Genomic DNA, 27,197 nt, shown 5'->3' on the forward strand with positions numbered 1-27,197 from the left:
CTCTCTCTTCCCCACCCCACCCCTCTAGGGGTCAGCCAGCTGTTTTTTTTTTTTTGTGTTTTCCGTATTATATATAGATATATATATATATATATATACGAATATATATATATATATATATATATATATATATACAGAATCTGAATTAAAAATGTGTTTGATTTTAAGCCTACATTTCAAATTTTGTGTCATAAAATTATATCGCGCATATGACAGCTCAAACTAACGCGATCGTTATAAAGGTGTTTCAACAACAACAATACACTTCCACTGCATGTATTGACAATCGGAATATCAGATATTTCATGCCATAGCTAACACATTGGTGAATATTCTGAATAAAAAAGGAAAAATTACATAAAAAGCAGATCATCATTTCATTCGTTCATTTCAAAGGGTTACTATTTAATTACCATTTGTGCATTTCATTCATTGCGCCTTGACACCAGTTCAAAACTGAGTCCCAAAAGTCCGCGTAAGAAGCATAACACGTACAGACTCCATGTAGGCAAATGATTCGCTCTTTTGTTGTTCTGTTTTCTTTCAGGATCAAAAATACAACAAAATGAAAGCGTTTATCTGTATTTCCGACTGATGAGAACTATGCATATACATTCATAAATCAGTCGATTTTGTATTTTATATGAGATATTTTTATTCTAATGTGATCAGTGATTCAGCACTGATGGACCAAAGAGCGCGCATTTCGACATTTGCAGTAAAAACTTGAAATATAAGTTCTCAGAAAATGCATTTAATACCAATATATTGAAACGTCTGTTTATATACTCTATTAATAAAGGGCAGTCCAGACATTGGAAAAATATCAGTCCACATGCGTTTATATATTTAATATGAGGGAAATAGACATGCATGCATGCGTGACACAAAAAATCTTTAACTTTTAGGTAGCAAAATATATTTTTAGTAATTCTGTCAATTACACTACGGTTATTTACATTGTCTGCTATATATTTGCTTCCTATTTACTTAAATATGGGCAATTGATTGATAAAACATTTATCAAAATTAAGATACAATTTATACAAAAACGAATATCTTTTAAAAAGAGTTTTCTATAAAAACAAAACTTAACTGAAAGTCGTCAAAATCATGGTTTTTACCAAAAACAGCGCCGTTGCTAGGAGGGCGCCAGCGCCTCTCTGCCTTTCATGCCCCCAGCGCTATATGCCTCGCGATGGGATGATACCCCTGAAGACGCCCTAGCAATGGTATACCTTTAGTGTAGTATATCCTTTAGTTAAGTTATACCTGAAGAGTCTTCGTAGCGCTAGCCGCCCGCTAAGGAGACAAGGATGTATCGGGAAACGCAGCCCAAGGTATGATGCGTTTTCATGCGTAATGGAGATTCCAAAGCGCTCTTCTTTGGATGGTACCCGGAAAACCCTTGGAGGAGCGATCGCGGATAGTGTCGTGTCCTATGCACCGAAACTTTTAACAATGCAACAAATATTTTAAGAGCATCAAGCTAATTAAAATCTATATTATGAATACGCACAGATAATATAACAGTAAGTAAAATAGCCCTGTTATATACTATAACAGGCTATTTATTAGGTAAGCAGTGAGTGTGGATAAAGTTTTTTTTTTTTTTTTTTTTTTTTTTTAATTAACCATTTTTAATTTAAGGCCCACCCCACCCACGATGGTCTGGCCCATCCAAAACCGGAATTCCTGGCGCCGTGCCTGGGCCACACTGAGCTGTGCGTAACGGCCACAGACGTGAAGTGAACGAGGACAGAGGCTGTCCTGTACTGTCTGAAATGGTATAACACTCTGTGGCGACTGCATGGTGCAAACAGATTTAACTAATCATAAGTCAATCAGGATACAGAAAACAAAGTAACAGCACCTACACTATGGGCCTACACTACCCCCCCCACCCCCCCCCCCCCCCCCCAACCCCCAAGAATCCCGCCCCCCCTCTCACAATATAGTCCCCCGTCCCTGTACTGTTGCTTCCTAAATTACGTTAGTATAACCCTCAACAGGCACAAAATTGAGCAGATCTCTTTAAGGAATAGTTTTTCTTCTTCCATGAAACACAACAGGAGATGTAAATAAAAGTGACTGATTGGATGGATGAATTCCTGGTTTGGAAGTGAAAGTGACCAGTAGATCACACTTGGAAATAAGCTAGGTCTACTCTATAGAATTCCGGGACAGACGACGACGAATTTTAATTGTCATAGTTATCAGATTAAAAGTCACAACCTCCGTTGAGAAGTTTGAATGTGTCAGCACAAAATCTCTATAACAGCAAATAACTGTAATTATTATTTATGGACACTACTAATTGTTAATGTTTACATGGATATGTGTTTGCTATTTTGGTAACAAAACTACTCAAAACAAATATTCGACTGCCAATTAAAAAGGGCTGTTTTGTGATGTCATAACCAGCACTGCCCCTCAACCACTTTTTAGAACAACAAGATTAATAATAAATGACTGAATGAAGAGATAACAGCAAGAGAAATTGCACTGTGTGAAAGGACACACTTTCAGGTGAGATTCGTGCCACTGTTAAAAAAAACTGTCAATTTACGGGAAAAAATACCGGCAGCTGTGTGTTGCCAGGAATATACCGTGAAAAAAAATGTGGAATCTGTAAAAGACAATACGGTATAGCACTGGTTTTGTAACCCTAAATTTTACACAGTAGGACAACATAATGTTTTTTTTATACAAAATCATGTGTAGAAAAAAAAAACAAATATCGTGTTTTCAATTATACAGTAATTGTTATGTAAAAAATGGCACCTTTTCCATAGCTTTTTACAGATATTTGCAGTAAAAAAAATAGTTAATAAATATTTTTTGTAATAACAGTAGGATCAGTAGTTGTTGTTTTAATTTAACAGTAATAAAATAGACCATATTATGGTAAAGGATAGTACGTGTTAAAAATAACAGACATATGTTAAACCTATAAAACCTTTTTGACAGTGAAAAAGACAGTGAAATTGTATAACAAATTACAGCATTTTTTTTTGACACCAGATACATTTTACGGTAAATTCCTGGCAACCACAGCTGCCGGTATTTTTACTGCTAAAAATACAGTACAATATGAGGAACATAAATAGTTTACCGTACATTTTACATTTGCAACCGCTAAATATAGAAAAAATCTAAAGATGCTCATATATAACCAAGGTAGTGAATATTTCTGATAAACCAATGAGAAATTTGACATACCATTTGAAAACAGACTAAACAATATAATTTTTCTCTATTCCTGACCAAACAGCACAGATCTGAGAATACAGCAATGTCCATATATATGGCTGGTAATCCATGGAGAAATGAATAAACATGAAACAAAAAATGACCCTGCCCCTGACCGATCAATAGTAATGAGTCACTGGGTCCTGCCTTGGTGAAGGATAAAGCACTCAGTGGAGTTTCTAATGCGCATGGGGTCGAAGATACAAGCTCTGCAGGAGTACTTCAGTGTCCATCAGGAGTTCACTTTGGACTGGCAGGATCCCCTCTGCAGCACAAAAATTGACAAAGTTTCAAAAGTTTGATCAGTGCTTGAGCAAAATGCACAGAAATGAACAAAACGTGCTTTCAAAAAAACAGATCTAAATGATAAATGATTTCTTAGGTGTAAAGTATGCAGTTCTTAAAGGATTAGTTCACTTTTTTAAAAAAAAACTTTTGCTGATAATTTACTCACCCCCCAGGTCATCCAAGATGTCCATGTCTTTCTTTCTTCAGTCGAAAAGAAATTAAGGTTTTTGATGAAAACATTCCAGGATTTTTCCCTATATTATGGTCTCCAATGGGACCCAAACGGTTTTAAGGTCCAAATAACAGTTTCAGTGCAGCTTCAAAGGGCTTTAAACGATACCAGACGAGAATAAGGGTATTATCTAGCGAACCGATTTGCTCACGTTCAAAAATAAAGTTTAAGTTTTTATAAGCACAAATGCTCGCCTTGCTCTGTTCTTGTGATGCGCGTTTAGTGACGTCACATAATACGCAATTACGTTTAAAAAGGTCAAGTTGAACGCGTTTACAAATGTGGCGGAAGGAGAGACCATATACACCACATATTCAAATGTATTTGTGTCAGTTTATCGTTTAAAATGCCCATTTCGTGTGCGTATCCTGGGTGCTTTAATATTAAAAAGCCTAAAAGAAAAATTTCTTCAGGACAGAAATTTTTCAAGCGTGACCTTTTAAACGTAATTGCGTATTACGTGACGTCACGAACGCGCATCACAGAACAGAGCAAGGCGAGCATTTGTGCTTATAAAACTTAAACTTTTTTATTTATTTTTTGAAGGTGAGCGATCATTTCGCTAGATAATACCCTTATTCATCGTTCTGGTATCGTTTTTTATAAGCCCTTTGAAGCTGCACTTAAACTTTCATTTGGACCTTGAACCGGTTTGGGTCCCATTGGAGACCATAATATAGGGAAAAATCCTGGAATGTTTTCATCAAAAACCTTAATTTGTTTTCGACTGAAGAAAGAAAGACATGGACATCTTGGATGACATGGGGGTGAGTAAATTATCAGCAATTTTTTTTTTTAAAGTGAACTAATCCTTTAAATCTACTTATGTACATTGACAACGCAGCCCTAATCACAATCATAATTTGTTGGAAAACATTGTATTTAAGTTTCCTTTTGATTTATCATAGAACTTGAAGTTAAAGGGATAGTTCAGCACCAAAATGAAAATTATGTCATTAATGACTCACCCTCATGTCGTTCCAAACCCGTGAGACCTCCGTTCATCTTCGGAACACAGTTTAAGATATTTTAGATTTAGTTCGAGAGCTTTCTGTCCCTCCATTGAGAATGTATGTACGGTATACTGTCCACGTCCAGAAAGGTAATAAAAAAAATCTTCAAAGTAGTCCATGTGACATCAGAGGGTCCGTTAGAATTTATTGAAGCATCGAAAATACATTTTGGTCCAAAAATATCAAAAACTACGACTTTATTCAGCATTGACTTTCTCTCCCGGGTCTGTTAGGAGCCGTTCACAACACTGCAGTTTAGTGATATCCGGGTGGCGAACGAAATCACTCGATGTAACCGGATCTTCTTCTTGAACCAGTTCACCAAATCGAACTGAATCGTTTGAATTTAACATGGCTGACACTCCCTCTGAGTTCAAATAAACCAATATCCCGGGTTAACTTTTTTAACATGGCTGACACTCCCTCTGAGTTCAAATAAACCAATATCCCGGAGTAATTCATTTACTCAAACAGTACACTGACTGAACCGAGCCAGACAACGAACGAAACATTCGAGTCAAGAACCGGTTGCATCGGTTTTCGGATCACCGGTAGTGATGGGAAGTTCTGTTCTTCCGCGAACCAGTTCTTTCAGACAGTTCGATTCAATAAAACCAGTTGCCGAAAAACGGTTCACCAGTTTCTTTTGCGCTCGACGTAATGACTTCATTGGGGATGATTGCCCTTGATTCAAGCCTTCGGTTTACCCGCGCTCATGACATTAGCACAGAATTCAGTTCAGAATCAATCACCAAAAGAACCAGCTCGGTTTCAGACGCGCTGTTTGTCAGTCTGCTTCACGCATGCGCAGTATCATCAGCTCCTCGGGTTCTCGAATCGGACGCGTCCGACAGAAACGGATCTTGACTCGAGAACGAACCCAGGTCGGTCAATGTTTCGTTCGTTTTATCTGGCTCGGTTCAGGTCAGTGTACTGTTTTGAGTAAATGAATTACTCCGGGATATGCTGGTTTATTTGAAACTCAGAGGGAGTGTCAGCCATGTTAAAAAAAGTTAACAGCTTAAGTCATTTGTGGATTAATGCTTATTGTAGAAGCGAACCGTTTCAAACGATTCAGTTCGATTTGGTGAACTGGTTCAAGAAGATCCGGTTACATCGAGTGATTCGTTTCGCGAACCGGATATCACTAAACTGCAGTGCTGTGAACGCTCTCATAACAGACCAAGAGAGAAGTCAATGCTGAATAAAGTCGTAGTTTTTGATATTTTTTGGACCAAAATGTATTTTCGATGCTTCACAAATAAATTCTAACGGACCCCCGTCTGATGTCACATGGACTACTTTGAAGATGTTTTATTACCTTTCTGGACGTGGACAGTATACCGTACATGCATCCTCAATGGAGGGACACAGAAAGCTCTCGGACCTAAATCTAAAATATCTTAAACTGTGTTCCGAAGATGAACGGAGGTCTCACGGGTTTTGGAACGACATGAGGTGAGTGAGTCATTAATGAACATAATTTTCATTTTTGGGGAACTATCCCTTTAATGACTGAATGCATGGTGATGAGACCTATCATTCAATCTACATTTTATAGCGTCAGTTTCCTTCATCGTATGAAAACTGCTCACACCCCTAGACATGAACCTGAGCTCGGCTGATTAAGATTAGTGTCTCCTGTCCATCTTTCTTTTGCAAAACTTGAATAATACCACTGCTTACCTCTTATTGAATCTTTGGGTGCAGACTTAATTGAAGAGCCTCGTATAAACAGGATGTGATGTTTAGGGAAAACCAAAGAATACAGGCGCCATCATTTCTGCCAGAAGACTCACAGGGGGTGGCAACGAAGCTTTCATTGTGGACTGGCTAGAACCCTTCTGCATTCAGAAAGAAAACAAAAAAGGGCATACACCATAAATAATAATAACTGCCAAAAATAATGAGACAAGAAATTAAAGTAACAAGAAAATAAGTGCAAAACACCAGTTTCCCTGTGTTGCAGTGTAGCTGAATGTTTTTCAACAAGTTGATTTACGGTAAACACACATACCAAATATTTCCAGCCAAGGTTTGATTCAATCTTCAGCATGCTTTTTCCTGCCATTGTCTTGAAACGGTTTCACCTGTCACTCTCATTTGATGCTGTTTACAAAAACAAAACAGCAATATTGTAAATGGACAAAGGAAAATTAATTTAATGAAAAAAAAAAAAAAAAAAAAAAATTATGACCTGAAATCTCACCATTTCCTGAGAGTCACAGGTCCTTTGAGTATCCTTATGGTTTCTGCTCAAATTCAGTGTCTGAAAAGGGCAGGAACAAAATAAACCTTTTTAAATCATAATAAAGACAAAATAAGATTTAGAGACAACAGAGAAATGTCTAAAATATCTTCTAGAATCTGTTTACTTTACTAACCTTGAAAGAGGACTCTCGGGTCTTAGCTTATGTCCTTCACCACCCTTAAACCTTAAACACATGCATCAGAAAACCACTGCAACAAAATCTCATATGTCCTTCACTGACATTTTTATTGTCTTGAACATATTTTGACCCTCGACACACTTGCTGCTAGTCAAATATATTGCAAATATATTCAATGAATAAATGACAAGAAAATGCAATAGCATCATTTTTAAAGTATGACTTTACATAAGTAATCAAGCACATAAGCTTGTGACATCAATTTTGCAGAACCTTACAGCTACAAAATGCTGTAATAACACAGTTAAAGTCAAGTAATGTTTGTAACAGACAACACTTAACTTCAGTGCAACACTTAACTGTTTGCTAATTAGGGCAATACAAAATTCAAATAGTTTAAAACTCTGTTGTATAGAATATAGAACATCTCAGAAACATCAAGAGTACAGTTTCTCATAATAATCCCTAGTTAGAGGGATGTTTAAAGATCTAAGATCAAAACCTCTGAAAAGCATGCCTGTGATAACAGAAATCAGGTAAGAGTACTCAATATCAGCTGGGATAACTGATGAAAACATAAACAACACAGTAGTTCCCATCAAGGTACCAGTTAAAGCTGTCTTAAACGGTCTGTCGCCACTCGTGATCAGAGAGATCGGCGATGAGGGTGAGTACTCTTGGGTTCACATGCAGTGTCTTCTTTTTTAGTTTTTTCAACTTTTGTTCCCCTTCTCTGGGTTAATGTTGAAGAAGAAAAGACACCTTGATAAACACAATAATCCATAATAAAACCCTATACAACAACAACAAAAAAAAAGAGGGAAAGGCAAAGGGAAAAGGAAAAAAAAAATTACCTCTGAAGGAATTCAAGTGTGGAGCCAAGTTCCAGTGGATAGTGGATGTTCAGGCAGTAGTAGCTACCAAGCATCAGACAGATTGCAGAGATGAAGTCAGTTATTTGGTCATTCACGACTTTTTGGTCAATGCTGAGCATGAAACAGTCTCGATTGCAAAGCAGGAGGATCCTTGGAATGAAATACAAGTGTAGAAGAATTAACTGTAAAACCCCCTTTACCATCAAATGTGTGTCTTAAAATAGTGAAAGTGCAGACATTTAATATAGCGTATCCTTGCATAAGCTTAGGTTCTGTGCAGTTGTACTGATTTTCAACTCACCACAAACAATGATACATGGTGTCACAGGCAGGCTTTCCACATGGACTTCTTTTGCCAGACATGTTTCATCAACCATAGTGGAAGAGGGTCTCCTCTTTTTCATCGAAATAGGAGAGGAGGAGGAGCATCATATCTTTCACATCTTCTGAGCAGCCCTTCAGCTGTCCCCTCTGCATTCGAAGCTTTATGACAGCCTCCAAAGACACGCTTGCTCTTGTCTGCACAAGTGTTTTCAGAAAGTCCAGAAGGCCGTTTTCCCTTCTTTTCCAGACTGGTGAGGAAAGTCTCTTTCAGCGGTACCCCCAGTAAGTTCTTCAAAGTGGGACTATCATTCCAATCGGCTGAAACAAAAAAAGGCCACTCTTCTATGATGGTTTGCATGTCTGCTCCGCTATTTATTGCTTTGCGCTGAGAGTAGTAGGTGCAATTCATTAGAGTTTTTACTTCTTCATGACTGAAGCTTGTCTGTTCACTGAGAATCTTCATACGTTCTTTCTTCTCCCTGCTGGGTTTTCCAGTGTCTCAGTGACTGGCAAAAAACTTCATGTCCCACTTTATGCAGCCATATGTGTCTTGAACAGATGGTCGCTTTTCAGGTGTGATTTCATCGGTGTCATCTGATCCTCCCAGTTTGCGCTTCTGTAACACTGGTGAAGTAGACCTCTTCACATTTTCAATTCGTGCCTGAATCTGTTTTACCAAAGAGTGGTACCCCCTGTCCTACCACATCCCCCTCGATGACATCCTGCAGTGACTTGGGATACATCGCAACCAGTTTTTTTTGCAATTTCAGTCGAGGCTCTTCTAGTTGGAGATGCACAGGCTTTCATCATCTCCTTCACAATGATGCGGATCATCTCCCTACGCAATCGAGGCTTTGGTCTTTTCTCTCTCTGAAGACACTGGATCAAGTCTTCTGGAAAATCCACACATTCACAAAGTGGGGGTCGCGACCCCCCTAGAGCAGTGGTTCCCAAAGTGGGGGTCGCGACCCCCCGTGGGGTCGTGGGACCCCGGCGCAGGGGGTCGCGAGATGATTTCTATAAAAAAAGTGGAAAAAAAATTATAGGCCTATATATTTTGTTGCAATTAATTTAAGCCTTTCGCACGTACGATCACACCGGTGTGATCAGTCTAGGCTGGTCCCTGGAGTGTACGATCACACCGGTCAGTGCATGACGTGAAATTCAAATGTGCTCTCCGCGCGTTGGCTGGCGCTGAGCCAGAGACAGGCGCGCTCAGACTCAGAGCTGTCATCAGAACTTTTCAGTGTTTTCAACAACCACAATGTTATTTTAGGTTTCAGACATATAAGTACTAAAAAAAACAATACATTTAGAGTTTGTAAAATACACATGCTGTCAAAGGACGAGGCAATAATAATCCTTTCCATTATAATTAGAACACGTTTTTATGCATATCAGATACACATTGTGTAAGTAACTTTAAAGTTTACTCTATTATTCTCCCAGTTCACCATCCACTTACTTTATGTATTTCGGGAGAAGTGGATGAATTCACGTGTTGTAAATCCAACAGATCCGATTCTCTGAACTGCGTCTGCGGCACAAACTAAGATGCCGTCGCGCATACAGCTCAACTAACGCGATCGTTATAAGGGTGTTTAAACAACAAAACACTTCCACTTGCATATATTTGAAAATCGGAATATCAGCTAGTTTCATGCCATATCTAACAAATTTTGTGAATATTTTGAATAAAAAAGGAAAAATGACATAAAAGCAGATCATCATTGATTCAGCTCTGTTGTTTCTGCGGTGTGTGTCACTTGACAAGCAATGCCGCGTCACCATGGAAACCATAAAGTGACACATCTAAATAACGATCGCCTTGAAAAACTCACGCTGGAGGGTCAGCCAGAACTTACGTGTGAAAGGGTTAATTCAATACTTGTTAAATGGTGTTTGTAGAAAAGTCTGATACAAATAAAAAAATTAGGCCTATAATATATATATATATATATATATATTATATATATATATATATATATATATATATATATATATACATGATATACATATTCAATTTGTAATTTTGTCCCAGACATTACGAGATTACGTCAGCGTCAATCACAATCAAGTTCACGTACGTACATCACGCGCAGCAACACAACGTATCCCGCTGTTTGCTAAAGTTAAAGGGTGTTTGGAGGCTCCAAAAAAGGGGTTTGGGGGGGGGGGGGGGGGGGGTCGGCGGGGGTCAGCAGCGCATTTTATCATGGGGGTCGCGGGTTTAAAAGTTTGGGAACCCCTGGTCTAGAGAATATATTGGACTGGGTGAGGGGGAGGCAGAAAATGAGGAGCAAGAAGATGAAGACGATAGGCGACCTGGCCTGGCTTGAAATGTCCGTATTTGGTGCTGTAAAACAAAATCACAACGATACGATTAATTGTACTTTTTGGACCTTGGCCAAAGTATAATAGAAAAAACAGAAAAGCCCTTCATGGCTATTGTGCAATGAAATCATAATACTTACTGGTTTGTTTCCAGGCAGCCAGCAGTTTTCTTGCCTGAATTGGTCTCAGGACAGAGTTCAGATCAGTCTCACTGATGAACTGCAAGTCCTCAGATGTCTCCACTCCTAATGATTGTAGTTCCTCCAGTACAATTTCAAGGATTGAGGCAGACAGGTCCGGCAGCACCTTAGTAATGGAACTCCTTATGCTGTCCCCCATTTCCGAGATGTCTGATAAAATAATGTGAATAAAGGTCAATTTACATCAAGTGGTACCTTTGGTGTTTAAAATATGAAGCTGATCTTGCTTAATACTACACTTTTATACAGTGTTTCGTAAGTACCAAACTAACAGCCCCATTATTGTGACAGCACACAGTGTTTCAATGGAACCATCTGGTACCCATACTTCATGTAAGATGTTAATGGATAGAAATCAATTAAGTCAATGATGTTCACACACTGCATCTTTTCTTTTTCCTTTCCCACTGAGTGCAGATGATACTGAGAATGGTATTCTGTCACGTGCACCGACACCAGAAAATAAACACTGTCATTCTTAATCAAAATGAGAACTACTTCACCAACACTCAACAGAGTCAGAGCCCCCTGTGACAAGGAAGTGTCCTTTCTTGTACTGTGTTCCCTTGTACATCATTTTACTGTGACCTTTGTATTGGTTTCAGTAAAGTCAAACATTTGGGACTGCATCTTGAATGGCTTTACTGTACAGCAATGAGTGAAATGGAGAACCATCTTTGACTTTCAAGACAGATCGACACATTGAACCTGCTGCTAGATAGGCCTGAAAACATCTGATGTCTTTCAGAGAGTGTATGGCAGAGGGTTTTTGAAATTTTTCAAATTTCTGGCACATCTCTTGAAATAACTGTGCTTACTTTCAAAGCGCATTGTCCATAATCTTATCAGTGGGCCAAATTTCAGAATCAGTGCTGGGTAATGGCGTAGAAAATGGTGTTTTGGTCTCAGGTTGCATTCTGGGAACAGAGCTTTTCTTGACTCTAAATATTCTTGAATAAGAATATCAAGATATGCTACCTGAGCCACTGAAATTTTCTGAGCACACACCATGTCTACAATATCTTTCAGCTGCAGAGTTAAGTTCCACACATCATCTGTGGGGTCTGTCACTATGTCACCAACTATGAGAGGCAGCAATCGGAGGAAGTTCCAGTTCTGTACAGCCTGTCCTGAGAGTTTAGCTGCTTGAGGGCTGACCTCAGATGGCTTTGTAGAAGCATCAGAGGCATGGTAACTAAACTGTTTTGATGCGTCGGTTCAGAGTGGAGTAAGTGAACCATGCTTTTTTTCTTTATGAAGTACTTCAGATACAGTGCCACATCATAAGCCAAAACTCCCTCAAAGATATCGTGACCTAGACATGGTGGCAAGCCTGGCATACAAACGTTGAAGTATTTGAGTGAATTGAACACTGACCTGAACTTCACTCCTTCGACGTCTGGTGTATTGTCAATCTGGAGGCGATCAACAGCAGAGTTGTAGTTCTCTTTTGTTTTTGGGTACGTTCTGGTCCACACAGATTTGGGTCAGCACCCTGAAATTCAGATTTCGTTATCAGGCAGTACCTGCAGAAGTACTTTGAAGAACTAAAATTTTCAGTGAAGCCACCAATACAGTGAGAACCCAGATTATCACCAGCAATGCAAAACAATGTTCCTTTGACTCTAGTTTCATCTGATGCAACAATCCCACTGTCCTCCAATTCTTTCAAGTTCTGCTAGTAATTCAGAGAACACATTATCATGACCAAACTCTTTAAAATCTTTCTCCCTGCACAGTAAGACAAGAGACATGTGGTCTGTGTCTGAGCGTACATGAAGTGGCAAGTTTGCCACTGATGCATATACAGCTAATACCTTGTGTTTTGTCCTTGCAGAGCCTAAAGGGTTAACGACTTCAAAGGCATCCTGGTAGAGTACTAGCTTGAGGCACGATGGGTTTTGACCAAAAAAATCATTTGATTTAAACAGCTTACTATCACTTATGTCACACAGAACATCAGCAGGAGGGCTCAGTAGAGGGCTCTTCTGATTTCTGCCACAGATCAGACTCTAGCAGACATCTCAAAGTCTCTCTTAAAGGCACATAATAGGCAAACCTATCTTTTCTGTTTTCATCTCTCCCTAAAAATATTTTTCTTTGGTTCCACATAGTTGAAGGCTTTTTTAAAGGTCTGAGCTCTGGAGTACACTGTCCTCAATGGCCCGGTATGACATGCAGAAAACAGATCATAGCTTTTGACAGACTCGCAGACTTTGTTGATGTCCTCCTCTGATAATGATGTGTCATCTTTTAATAGTGATGCAAGTTTACCCAAAATGTATGTCTGTCCCAACTCATGTATGTTCTGCATTTCCTCCACAATGTTCTGTATGGTTGAAGCAGGCAGTAGAAACTGACCCTGCAATTTTAAGTAGAATTGTGAAACGTTTCTCAGAAAAAGATCACAGAATTCAGGGGACATTTCCGTGTTATCTTCATCTGTAATAGACTGTGCAGCAGGCTCAGAAATCAAGGGTACAAAGTCATCTGATGTGGTTGGAACAGATGATGATTGACATGCAGACTCTCTATATAAATCACCAATGCTGCTGTCTGAAAACTCTCTGTGTTTACGTGACATGTGAGCAGTAAAAGATGATTTAACTCTAAAGTTATTTGTGCATCCTCTTACTGGACAAGTGACCACGTGTCCTTCCACAATATGGCTCTTCAGATGAGCTATTAACTCTTTAGAGTTTTGACACTGACGTTCACACATCGCCATTGCACATGTAAACGCAGAAACCACCGCCACACCAGTGACATGGGTAGGGGGGCAGAGTGTCTTCGGTAAAAATGAGCCTTAAACGCGCCGTACCTGGTGTATGTCTGCTTGCAGTCTGCTTCAATACAACGAAAGAAACAACGTGGCTCATTCCGATGCAGTTTACAATGAAGCACGTAGCCCCTTGATGACTGAACTACCTTACCACAGAAATTACAGGTTAACATATCTCCATGTACTTTGGTAATTTCTCCCTAGCAAATTAAGCACGCCAAACACAGAAGCTAATCAAGATCAATGCTTCCCTCGCCACAGTAATGCTAACTAAATTCACAACCTCATAAAAAAAGAACTCCTAAAATTATCTATAAATGCTGGGCAGGTGGGTTTTTATAACAGAGAAAACTTGAAGTTGCATGAACTCACCTCACCTCGAATTAATTGTAAGTTGCCAGGATGTCTACAAATTCCGAAGATGCTGGTCCAAGCAGCTATAAATGGCGCGAGTTCAAAAACTGCGTCCGTTAGCGAAGCCAACAAGTCTCCTGCGAGAAAAAAAAGCGCGCGGCACACAGTTCAGCAGCGTCATTTTCAGGTGACGTCATCCCGCAATGTGATGTCGCTCTTTCTTTCTTTGGGAGGAGGTTTTTTTTTTTTTGGTGAAATGGTTCGCTCATACTTCACAATGTTGCTACCAGAAAACATTTTTCTCTGCAATTCGAACGTAAAACGTCTGTACACAGTTTACCAGCAACCAATCAACAGCGATCACACAAAACTCAAAATTTAAGGCGGACCCACTTAAGGTGGTCTGATAATATGGCGTGAAACAATAACATAAAGTTGTTTTTACAATACTAAATTAAAAAAGATTATTGAAATAAATTTTATTCACAACCATGAACTTTATTTTAAACATCTTTTGCTGTTGATTTTTTTATCAGAAGGTTAACAATGATATACTGCAGGCCTAACTTTTAATCTGTATATCAGTATCTGAATTTTTAAATAAAAAATACTATCTTTTTTATTGTCTTTTACTGCTGATATTTGCTTTTTTTAAAATTGTATTTACTGGTTGTATTATTACGGTGGACCCTATTTTTTAACATCTTGCTTCTGTAAAAATGAATGTTTTGTTTGCTTAAAAATCTACAGATTTATACTGTGAATTCCAATGTGCACAACCCCAAAAGATGTAGTTTTACTCAAATAATACCGTAAAATCTACGGTTTTCAGACATTTTCAACATTACAATATTTAATTGTAAAATGTATGCATATTTATTTGTTTTGACAGAAAATATTTATAATTTCAACATTTTATTACAGTAAAAAACAACGTTTTATCCAGTCTCACAATTAACGGTTATTCAATCTATTTAATACAGTAAAAGGAAGTTTTTGGTTTTACACTCCATTACCGTTGGAATTTGACGGTGTTTTGCTGTATATTTTACTAAGATGTGTTTAAAAAGGTGAAATTTGTTTCCTGCACTTTATCGCATTGTGCGTTGGTTTTATTTGTCGATTGGCTGGAATATGTGTTATTCGGTGACATTCAAATATTGTTACTGAGCTGTCATCTGCAGAAGATGTGTTTAAAACGGTCTGCGCATGTTGTTTGAACAAGTGTCAAACTGACAGTAGTGACGCGGATGGAAAATTGGACTCCAGTTTCTAGTTTAGTAGAAGACGATCTCTACAGTTTAAACAATGTATTTTACAATAAATATGATTTTGTCAAGGTCTCTACCAGTTTAGATAAAAAAAAATGAACCGGATCAGCTCTCAACTGAAGGGGGTAAGAGTAAGACAGAAGTGTGGTACTGAAGTCGAAAGCACATGGTCAGTGTAAACACACATTAAACATAGAACAAACGATTCTCAGAGACTCTATTGGTTTAATGAAGTAGATGTATTTGTTTTGATTGATTGTGTATCATGTCTGTTCACAGTTAAACAATGATTTCAATGTGTTGATGTGTCGTTGTTTACAAACTCGACCAGCTTTTATAATAAAGCTTGACTGAAAGCAGGACAAATTTGAACAAATTATTTTAAAGCCTGTATTAAAATGACTGTTGACATATATCATCTGTAAGATAATGACTGATATAATGTATACAATGGTGTCTAATAGTGGCTTTTTATTAATATTTATAATAAGCAGATGTAGGAGATCATCTCCATCTCAAAAAGCATCTTACAGTGAGTTTGAGCAGGTAAAAAATAGTATGTCTCTGATATATGTTTGAAAGATGGCACTCAGATTGTGCTTCTTAAAAAACATAAATCTTATTATTCATTTAGCCTACAATACCCATTTATATTGCAGAAAATAATCAGACACATTATTTTACTTCCAAAGATGTTAAAAGCAGATCCTTATAACCAATAGATAAATATTTATGTAATTTATATGGTCTGTATCATGTGATTTCAATTTCCACAAAAACATAAAAATCATTTCACTCTTCTCCATCAGCAAGCTTTTGGTGAGGCTCTTTCTCAGTCACTGATGAGGAGGATGAAGCTCTGAGTCTGAATCTGGAGCACCGGATGGTCATGAGGATAAAGATGAAGGAAGAAGAGTTTGGCTTCTGTAGACAAATTCATGTTAAACCATGGATTGATCACTGATCATTTTTTGGTTATTTAGATAAATGATCATTAAAAAAAACGACTGTTCATTTTTAATCTATGAACTACTGACTGATAAAACAACTAAACATTTATATTGTGTCAATGGAATCTTTTTTTCTGATTAACATTCAGTACATTGCACATTCATGAGATCAGATCAGAGTATCAGCTCCCACTTGTGGACAATAAGTGTATCTGCATTAATACATTTAAACCAGCAGCAGTTATGTCTAGATCTGCTCCCATTGAGCCACTTCCCTGAGTTTAGCTCTAACCTGATTGAAAACACCTGAAACAGATAATCAAGGGCTTTAGGATTACTAGAAACTTGCTGGGTTTATTTGTTGGGTTCAATGTTTTTTATTCATATTTCAATAAAAAAAAGATGTTTACAAATTATGAGTTTGTGTTATGAGTTTCATGCATTTAAACCACAAGACTGACATCTGACAGACATTTGTTAATAAATCGATTGGAACAGTTTATTTGGTACAATATTTCACTCATTACTCATCAAACATTTGATATCAGCTTCTTCCCTTGCAAAATCTCATAACAAACACGGAGAATGAGTTGATCAGGCTGAGATGAGCACTGATGAATCCTGTGAATAATGAATTGCTTTTAGCCAAACAAAATTTAATCATAACCTTATATGTTCTTGGAGACACAGATTTGGGTCCAACTTCAATCTGGTAAATAAAAGCAAAATGCCCCATAGAAAATAAATACATTCATTATTTGCATGTAGTTCACATGCAGACGTAACGCTAATTCTTTTGTCTGTAAATAGAAAGTTAATCATAAATAGACAATAACTACTTTGAATAAACTTCTTTATATTAAAAGTATTTTTTTTTTTCTGTAGTGCTTAAAGAAAAAAAAAATGTGTTTAGGTGGTGTTACTGATAAAAAGAGTGAAATTCTTGAAAAAATTAAAGGGGTTGTAATTTGGCATAATATTTTAATTTGCTTTTTAAAAATATTTTTAAGTAGCAGTGAAGCAATTTGTTTTACATTTTTATTTACATTAAAAAAAATTAAATCAATAAGGTGTAACTAACATGCAAGAAGTCATTTGTTGTTAAAACAAAAGAAACAGAAATAAAGAAATATCCCTTTAATATTTTCCCCCCTACAAAAAAAAAAAAAAAAAAAAAAAAAATATTGTTTTTCCTTACCTTTTTTGTTTTGTTTTGTTTTTTCCCTATTTTTATGAAAATGACATTACCAGCAATACCAAAACATTTTAATAAGATACTCGTTTTAAGAATAGTTTATAACTAAATTCATTATCAAATATTCACACAATTTTTATTTTTATTACAAAATTGAATCAACTATCATTTTTCTATCAGCCTGACTGCGACCTGTAAAACGGACACGCCCTTCTTCCTGTTTTACACGTTGCCATTGGTTTAAAATTATGCCACGCCCTTTTATGGCACGCCCTTTAGGCAAAACGACTAATCCATCACAAGAGGCATTACGGTTCTCCACTCTTATTGGTCAGATTCGTCAGCCAATTAAATTTTTGACAGCGCATAAACACACCCATTTTGCGTTGTTTTGAGTGTCTAAATTTGTTTCTTGGATTAAAAGTGGATTAACCGTTTTTCAGTTGTGTGTTAACTGTAGAAAGTTAATAATCCGACTGTGGTCTGTGTGTACATTGATGCCACTTTTACACATTAACGAGCGTTGAAACCACATTTTATTACCATACTAACTGACTCAGTAATATCTTAAGGACTTCGCATTTTCCGTCAACCTGTGTTGTGTGAACAGAACCGCGCGTGACAACTAGTTATTTTTGTAGTGTTTCTGTGACTCACATGGACACGGGCCGCGTACATGGCCGCGTGTCACCTGAAGTTTCTTCTTCTGTTAAACAGCTTCAAGTTGTCAATCTGGATGAAAGTGAAGCGCGCTGCTGCCGCCCAGTGGAGCGGATGGAAAACTGTTCCTTAGTTTCTACCAAAAGGGACGTATTATTATTCAGCTTAAAGATAATTAAGATGTAATTTAGTTTTATGTGACTGATTCAAAAAACGTCTAGCTTGCTTTAACATTTACATACTCAAGAATCGATTTTATAAAGTTTAAATGTATCAAGGTCAGGTAGAAAAAGCGCCCCCTTGTGGACAATTAGTAAATATGGCCAATCAAAGGACGTGAAGGAAGCGAGGAGGCAGGTTGTAGGTGAGACGGCTGATACTTGAATTTCATATTTGAAAACAAATCTATAATTTTTTCAGGATCCCGACCACCGTGGATTTATCAGAGTCGTTAAATGAACAATGTTAGCTCTCATCTGATGCAGTAAGAAAGATAAAATGCGTTGAACTCAAAGCCACATGCTCAAACATTCCAAAAACACATTTACAAAACCGGACGATCTTCTTCTTTTGTATGGATTTATCTGTTTAAAGTAGATGTTTATTTAGCTTAGTTATTTAAAATGTGTGTCCTGTTTGTTCACAGTTAATTATTTAATGATATCTCGGTGTTTGCAGATTCAAGCAGCATATGGTAAAGCTTGAATAGTTTAGGAACGATTTCTTTAAATGGTTAAAGTGTGCATCCAAATGCACGTTGACAATCTAGAAACTAATGACTGAAATAACGACTAAACTTGTAAATTGTGTCTAATATTGGCTTTTTGCTGATTAATATAAAAGGCACGTGCCTGAGATCAGATCAGTGTATCCTCTTGTGGACAGTGTATCTGCATTAATAAATGAAAAGAGCAGGACCTGACTTTAGCAGCTCTATGCCCCTTACCGTAAGTAATTAATTTCATTGTGAATGTACTATGAGTCTCTAAAGTGGCACCATGATATTGGGAATGCACTGAAAGATATTTACTGTTTCCATAAATGCAGAATATTTCACAACCACACTTATACGTACTATAATATCTCTGGTGACTTAGCTATTATAGTATAGAATATTTTACATACAGAATATTTCACAAGTAATAAATGTGCTTGAGAAATATTGTGTATGTAAAATATTGTATATCGTGTAACAGTTGAGTCCCCGGGGACACTATTTTTTTGCGTTTGCGTGTTTTCATTCTGCGCGTTACATTGTTACGCCAGCAGGTGGCGACAAACGACTGTCTTTATGAACGAGTCATTTGAGTCCATTCGAAGAGCCGATTCGTTCGAAACACTGATTCATTCAGTAACGACACCACTGAGACAGGGCTGGTCCGTGGTATAGGCCACACAGGCAGTTAGTTGCCTAGGCTAGGGTGCGAAATGTATGTGTTTTTTTTTTTTTTTTTGACCCTCTTGTGACCATCGTGTCTTCCTACACCATTATATTAAGCAAAATTTTTTCAAAATTTTCAAACTTCTGAGAAACATTGCAAATAGAGGCACAAATATACTTTTCATACGAGTACAAAAGTGCTTCCACCTGTTTCAATATGCTGCTCAGTGAAGAAAATTGTGCTTAAAGAATAATGTTTTATTAGGTCGTTTGGTCTCTCTCTGTCTGAAGCCAAAGAAAACTATCAGATGCTCTTAGTTTCCAAACATTGCTAGGAAAGTGTTTAGATATCTATTCCATGTTAAATACTTTGTGTTGAATGTTAATATGAAGAACATGATCTTGCTGTGATCTGAATGTAAACCTTTAGGATCCAGCTGTACTGTTATATAATCGCAGTGTAATGCAGCACTGCAGTTAATGATTAAATTACAGTAGTAGTTTTCCATTGGTGCATGCGATTTCTGCACATTTAGTGCCATCTGGTGGCCATATTTGGTAGTTGTACATAGAAATAAAAAAAGTCCTCATTTTTTACCAGGGATTCTCAAATCTTTTTCGGGTGATCCACTTTCCTGCAGAGTTTATCTCCAACCCTGATCAAACACACCTGAGCATGCTAATCAGTGTCTTCAGGATCATTAGAAAATCACAGGTAGGGGAGTTTGCCACTTAAACATCACTGAGGTTTACTTAAGATGTAGAAATATAATTTTCTTCTCTGGAGTGCCAGGGTTGTGCATTTTAATTGTTGATTTTAAAAAGGAATCAGAATTAGGTTTAAATTTGCATATTTGCCAAGTTTCTTTCTTTCTTTCTTTTTTAAACGAACTTAAGCTTAGTTTTTCAGGTCTGTTTGAGTTTATCATTCAAATTTTCTTTCATACAGGTTGAAATGTAGGTGAGTTATAAATTCGAACAGTTTACATCATAAAGGGGTGGATTTGATTATGAAGTGTGTGATCATCATGGGTTCGTTTTTGCCTTGCTATTTTAAATCAAATTTTTATGGACAAGCTATTGGATGCTGCCACGACATTAGTGCTTTCTTTGACTCTTTAGTGATGAAACGCCCGGTTCCATAACTAAATTCTCATCCACAGATCTTAAAAGGAATAGTGACATGTTTGAGGTCTTATGCACACATATAGGTACACAAGAACTGTTTTCCCACTGTGTGTAGGAATGCAAATATTATGATCCTTCATGGCAACACTTTGTACTTTATAACAGGTCATTACACTTGTATCCATTAGCAAATGGATTAGCAAACACTTTGCTGCAATTAGACAAACTGAAGGACGTGGATGATTTGAGTTTTTTGAAGTGTAGATTGCTGTTTACTTCAGCTTGTGGCTGCTTTTGTTCTGAACTCGATATAGTCTTGTGTTACATAGACTGTTCAGCTTACTGGTACCAACTCAAAGAAGCCTTATTGGGTCCCCGAAGACCGAAGAGACCACTCACTATTTAATATTAAAATTATTATTATTTTTCTGTGAACTTGAGCCCTGAATGTCATGTCTTATGTTCTGTCTCTCTCTATGATGTCATAGAGACGTCTGTATGTGCCCTTCATTCTGTATGAGCTTCCAGATTGTTTACAATTCTGGACAGGTGAAAGTGTGTTGGATGATAGTCTTCCATATAGTCCATCTAGATTACTTTGTCTCCATTTGTGTAGTGTTAGTTTAACAGCAGTTATTTTTGTTATTTGTCTCCCTGTGCATGAGTAGAAAGTGTTTGCCCTGCAAAAATTTTTTTCTGGTAATTGGGATCGCTCTTAAAATTTGCTGTAGTTTTGGCTCCACCCACGCAGAAACCAAAGGCTCAAAGAACCATGGGACAGTACAAATACATTATGCTTCACCCCTGCTGATTGTGTCCTCCCAAGTATCATATCTCAATTCCCTGAACTCAGTATTAGCTGTAATTTGGCTCTGTGGAGATACACTCACAGCGCACTGGAGTGTGGAAGTTTATGATTGGCCTATTTGTCATGTCTAAGATTTGGTGCTCTTTATTTCTTTCCTGTCGTAAAAGCAATTTGGGTGTATATGATTTGGATACCAGGGCTTACTTTTGCCTTTCGTAGATTTAGCATTGTCTTTGTGCCGGGAAGAAAGTTCCTGAAAAAAAGAGGTATGAAAACAGTGAAATCGAATACACACGAGAGGATCGACTCTTACAAAACCGACACTTAATGCCAAAATACGTTTTCTTGCTTTTTGCGGTGTACATTTCTGCAGTGTCAGAGATGAAGTGACTTTTTTTCTTTTTCCTCTCGTCCTGGAAATCCTCATCTCATTGAGCCCCCCAACCACACGTATGTTAGGATGTTGTTTGTTGACTTCAGTTCAGCATTTAACACCGTCATTCCCTCCAAGCTGACCACAAAACTTGGAGACCTGGATATTAACACCTCCCTCTGCAACTTGGATTATGGACTTTCTGACCAACAGGCCTCAGCACGTTAGGTCAGGCCACACCCCCACTCCACCACCATCACACTTAACACCGGCGTACCACAGGGTACTGTGTGCTGAGCCCATTCCTTTACTCCCTTTACACCCACGACTGCAAGCCTGTGCATGGATCCAACTCCATCATTAAGTTTGCAGACCACGGTGATTGACCTCATCAGTGACCACAATGAGACTGCCTACAGGGTAGAGGTACAGAACCTGGCCACATGGTGCGCTGACAATAACCTGGTCCTTAACACCAGTAAGACAAAGGAGCTCATTGTGGACTTCAAGAAGAAGAAAGGAAGCACACATGACCCCATCCACATTAACGGGATGGTTGTTGAACGTGTCTCCAGCTTCAAGTTCCTGGGAACCACCATCTCGGAGGACCTGTCCTGGACCACAAACACCTCCAGCCTGGTCAAGAAGGCTCACACAGCACCTCTTCTTCCTCAGGACACTGAAGAAGAACCAACTGGTCTTCAGCCATAGTGGTGAAACTTTTATACCGGTTGTGCGATCGAGAGCATCCTGACTAGTTGTATTACAGTCTGGTATGGATACTGCTCGGTGGCTGACCGCAAAGCACTGCAGAGGGTGGTGAAAACTGCCCAACGCATCACGGGGACACACACCACTCCTGCTATTGAGGACATCCAGAGGAAACGCTGTCTTACGTCAAGCTCCCAGCATTCTTAAGGACTCCCTCTCACCCTGACCATGGACTGTTTATTTATTAACAAGCAAAAAAAATAAACAATAAACTTATTACTTGAACTACTGTCTGTTCATCGAGAAACACTGTATAAGATATTTGCACTGAAATATTTTCTATGCACTTTACTGTCCATTGCAATAGTGTAAATTATGTTCATATGTTCATAGATTCTGCTTATAGTGTACATACACTTATTACATAATCCATCTCTATAGTATGTTCATAGTACACCTATCTGTATATCATGCGGATAGTATTTAAAATCTTGTCCATATGTCCAATAATACTTATCTGTATCATTATTGATACATATTGTAGACCTTATATATTCTGTACCTACTGCTTATTGCACTTCTGGTTAGATGCTAACAGCATTTCGTTGCCTGTGTGCCTTACATGTGCAGTGACAAAGTTGAATCTAATCTAATCTGCTCATGAGCGAGGGGGGTACCCATGAGATGTCAGCGCTACACTGTGGCTCTCATGAATGATGTAGAACCTGTTAAAGAAACTGCAATTGTATGTAATGTACATAAATACAATCTTTATTCTTTTGTTCAAGTTTCTTAAATATTGTCTTGGTCTTCCATTAATGTAGACATATAAAACAAAGAAAATGAAGTTATATTCATCTAAGAATCATGAAATAGTGTCATGTTTTCCACAGAACAATTAAGCAGCAAACAACCATTTCAAGTTGATACGAAATATACTGAGCAGCGAAAGGATTTCTGAAGGATCATACACCCTTAAAAATAAGGTCTTTCGATACACTAACATACCATTCATAAGTTTGGGGTTCATTATGATTTTTTTAATAAATGTATACTTTTATTCAGATGCATTAAATTACATGAAAAGTGACAGTAAAGACATTGATAATATTACAAAAATGTATTTTCACATAAATGATCGCTCTTTTGAACATCTGAGAATCCTGAAAAACATTTCACGCTTACGCTGCTCAGGTGTATTCAAAATCACAATATACAGTATAAATTATGTAATAAAATAATATAAACAGAATATAATAAATGTTGTATTGAGCTCCAAATCATCATATTAGAATGATTTCTGAAGGATGTGATGACTGAAAAACGGAGTAATGACTGCTTTGAAAATTCAGATTTGCCGTCACAGGAATAAGCTGCATTTTTAAAATATATAAGGCATTTTATAATATAAAAAATGATTTGCTATTTTGAGATAAAATATTATTATTACTATTATTTTTTTTACTGTATGTTTGATCAAATAAATGCAGCCTTAGTGAACTGGACATTTTTAGTGAGGTGCATCTATATGACAATTAACGATTATGAAAAAAAAAATGTTTATGCTATAATAGTTCATTAATTTTATGATTAATGTAGTTTAGAAATATGGAAACGGTAGACAGGTGTGGCTTCCTGGTTCCCCTTGGGCCAACATTACAGAGAGGAAGGGAGGGTAATGGAGGGATGACAGAGGAATTGTGGGAATGATTGGGTAAGCAGCTATTTAATATACGTAGTACCATTAGCTTTTCCATTGCAATTCTAATTTATGGACAAGTGCCTCCTGAACTATTGTTAGGAAGTTCACATTAAAGCACTGCTAGTAGGTAAAACGGGGCTTCAATCACTCACACAATTGGATTTAAGCCACACAGACCCGGGCGTGGACATATTTTTCCTGTCCTTTCCCTTCATCTCACGGGATGCATTGTTTTTAACACATTCCACCTCTGGGACATCTCTTTCTGTCACTCCAGTCAGTCTCTCTCTCAGAGTATCAGGATGCCCTGATTAGTTATCCCTATAATCTGTATAGAATGGCAGTATCTAGTGATACCTTGTTGTTTTTTATCTAGGGGAGCCTTTGACTCTTTCTATTTGAAGCCAGCACATCCCCCACAGATGTCTTTCTCGCTATGCCCTGACCCTGGATCTATGTGTGGGAATTCTCTCTTCATTTATCTGTGTGGGCCTCATCCTCTCTCATGTCCTTTTATTTTTTTCATTCCTGATCCTGGTACTGTTGCTTCCTAATTACGTTACAAAAACCATCAAAACTCACAAAATAAAAGTATATCTCCTTAAATAAAACCTCACCCAAAAATGAAAATCAAGCTATTGATTTGCTTCTTCCATGAAACACAACAGGAGATGTAAATAAAAGTGACTGATTGGATGGATGAATTCCTGGTTTGGAAGTGAAAGTGGACCAGCAGATCATACTTGGAAATAAGCTAGGTCTACTCTATAGAATTCCGGGACAGACGACGACGAATTTAATTGTCATAGTTATCAGATTAAAAGTCACAACCTCCGTTGAGAAGTTGAATGTGTCAGCACAAATCTCTATAACATCAAATAACTGTAACTTATTATTTATGGACACTACTAATTGTTAATGTTTTCATGGATATGTGTTTGCTTTTGGTAACAAATACTCAAAACAAATATTCTACTGCCAAATTAAAAGGGCTGTTTTGTGATGTCATAACCAGCACTGCCCTCACCACTTTTTAGAACAAAAGATCTAATAATAAATGACTGAATGAAGATAATGCAAGAGAAATGCACTGCGTGAAAGGACACTTTCAGGTGAGTCATGTGAAATTTGTTTCCTGCACTTTATCGCATTGTGCGTTGGTTTTATTTGTCGATTGGCTGGAATATGTGTTATTCGGTGACATTCAAATATTGTTACTGAGCTGTCATCTGCAGAAGATGTGTTTAAAACGGTCCTGCGCATGTTGTTTTGAACAAGTGTCCAAACTGACAGTAGTGACGCGGATGGAAAATTGGACTCCAGTTTCTAGTTTAGTAGAAGACGATCTCTACAGTTTAAACTTAATGTATTTTACAATAAATATGATTTTGTCAAGGTCTCTACCAGTTTAGATAAATGAACCGGATCAGCTCTCAACTGAAGGGGTAAGAGTAAGACAGATGAAGTGTGGTACTAAGTCGAAAGCACATGGTCAGTGTAAACACACATTAAACATAGAACAAACGATTCTCAGAGACTCTATTGGTTTAATGAAGTAGATGTATTTGTTTTGATTGATTGTGTATCATGTCTGTTCACAGTTAAACAATGATTTCAATGTTGTTTGATGTGTCGTTGTTTACATAACTCGACCAGCCATCTGTAATAAAGCTTGACTGAAAGCAGGACAGATTTGAACAAATTATTTTAAAGCCTGTATTAAAATGACTGTTGACATATATCATCTGTAAGATAATGACTGATATAATATATACAATGGTGTCTAATAGTGGCTTTTTATTAATATTTATAATAAGCAGATGTAGGAGATCATCTCCATCTCAAAAAGGCATCTTACAGTGAGTTTGAGCAGGTAAAAATAGGTATGTCTCTGATATGTGTTTGAAAGATGGAACTAAGCTGTGCTTCTTAAAAACCATACATCTTATTATTCATTTAGCCTACAATACCCATTTATATTGCAGAAAATAATCAGACACATTATTTTACTTCCAAAGATGTTAAAAGCAGATCCTTATAACCAATAGATAAATATTTATTTAATTTATATGGTCTGTATCATGTGATTTCAATTTCCACAAAAACATAAAAATCATTTCACTCTTTTTCATCAGCAAGCTTTTGGTGAGGCTCTTTCTCAGTCACTGATGAGGAGGATGAAGCTCTGAGTCTGAATCTGGAGCTCCGGATGGTCATGAGGATAAAGATGAAGGAAGAGTTTGGCTTCTGGAGACAAATTCATGTTAAACCATGGATTGATCACTGATCATTTTTTGGTTATTTAGATAAATGATCATTAAAATAAAAACGACTGTTCATTTTTAATCTATGAACTACTGACTAATAAAAAATCTAAACATTTATATTGTGTCAATGGAATCTTTTTTTCTGATTAACATTCAGTACATTGCACATTCATGAGATCAGATCAGTGTATCAGCTCCCACTTGTGGACAATAAGTGTATCTGCATTAATACATTTAAACCAGCAGCAGTTATGTCCAGACCTGCTCCCACTGAGCCACTTCCCTGAGTTTAGCTCTAACCTGATTGAAAACACCTGAAACAGATAATCACGGGCTTTAGGATTTACTAGAAACTTGCTGGGTTTGTTTGTTGGCGTGTCAATGTTTTTTATTCATATTTTCAATAAAAAAAAGATGTTTACAAATTATGAGTTTGTGTTATGAGTTTCATGCATTTAAACCACAAGACTGACATCTGACAGACATTTGTTAATAAATCGATTGGAACAGTTTATTTGGTACAATTTTCACTCATTACTCATCAAACATTTGATATCAGCTTCTTCCTCTGCAAATCTCTCATAACAAACACGGAGAATGAGTTGATCAGGCTGAGATGAGCACTGATGAATCCTGTGAATAATGAATTGCTTTTAGCCAAACAAAATTTAATCATAACCTTATATGTTCTTGGAGACACAGATTTG

The 27,197-nt window shown here is 37.3% G+C and overlaps 3 long non-coding RNA genes across 4 annotated transcripts; 1 reads left to right on the forward strand and 2 right to left on the reverse strand.

Annotated features, from left to right (window-relative positions):
- Positions 1 to 6,850: 6,850 nt before the first annotated feature.
- On the reverse strand, positions 6,851 to 14,136 carry LOC109047990. 2 transcript variants are annotated; one of them, XR_006154516.1, is made up of 3 exons: positions 14,068 to 14,136; positions 6,995 to 7,054; positions 6,851 to 6,894 (listed from the first exon to the last, which is right to left on the reverse strand). It is a non-coding gene; the product is annotated as an uncharacterized LOC109047990 (long non-coding RNA). The 2 variants fall into 2 exon arrangements; XR_006154517.1 differs by having other exon boundaries at positions 14,063 to 14,136.
- LOC122137007 lies at positions 10,699 to 12,359 on the reverse strand. Its single transcript, XR_006154515.1, has 3 exons — positions 12,286 to 12,359; positions 10,849 to 11,058; positions 10,699 to 10,730 (listed from the first exon to the last, which is right to left on the reverse strand). It is a non-coding gene; the product is annotated as an uncharacterized LOC122137007 (long non-coding RNA).
- Positions 14,137 to 25,515: 11,379 nt separating the features above from the next.
- Positions 25,516 to 26,493, forward strand: LOC122137261. Its single transcript, XR_006154717.1, has 3 exons — positions 25,516 to 25,668; positions 26,044 to 26,096; positions 26,359 to 26,493. It is a non-coding gene; the product is annotated as an uncharacterized LOC122137261 (long non-coding RNA).
- Positions 26,494 to 27,197: the final 704 nt, after the last annotated feature.

This window comes from Cyprinus carpio, chromosome B4, assembly GCF_018340385.1.
Source record: "Cyprinus carpio isolate SPL01 chromosome B4, ASM1834038v1, whole genome shotgun sequence".
Lineage (NCBI taxonomy): Eukaryota > Metazoa > Chordata > Actinopteri > Cypriniformes > Cyprinidae > Cyprinus > Cyprinus carpio.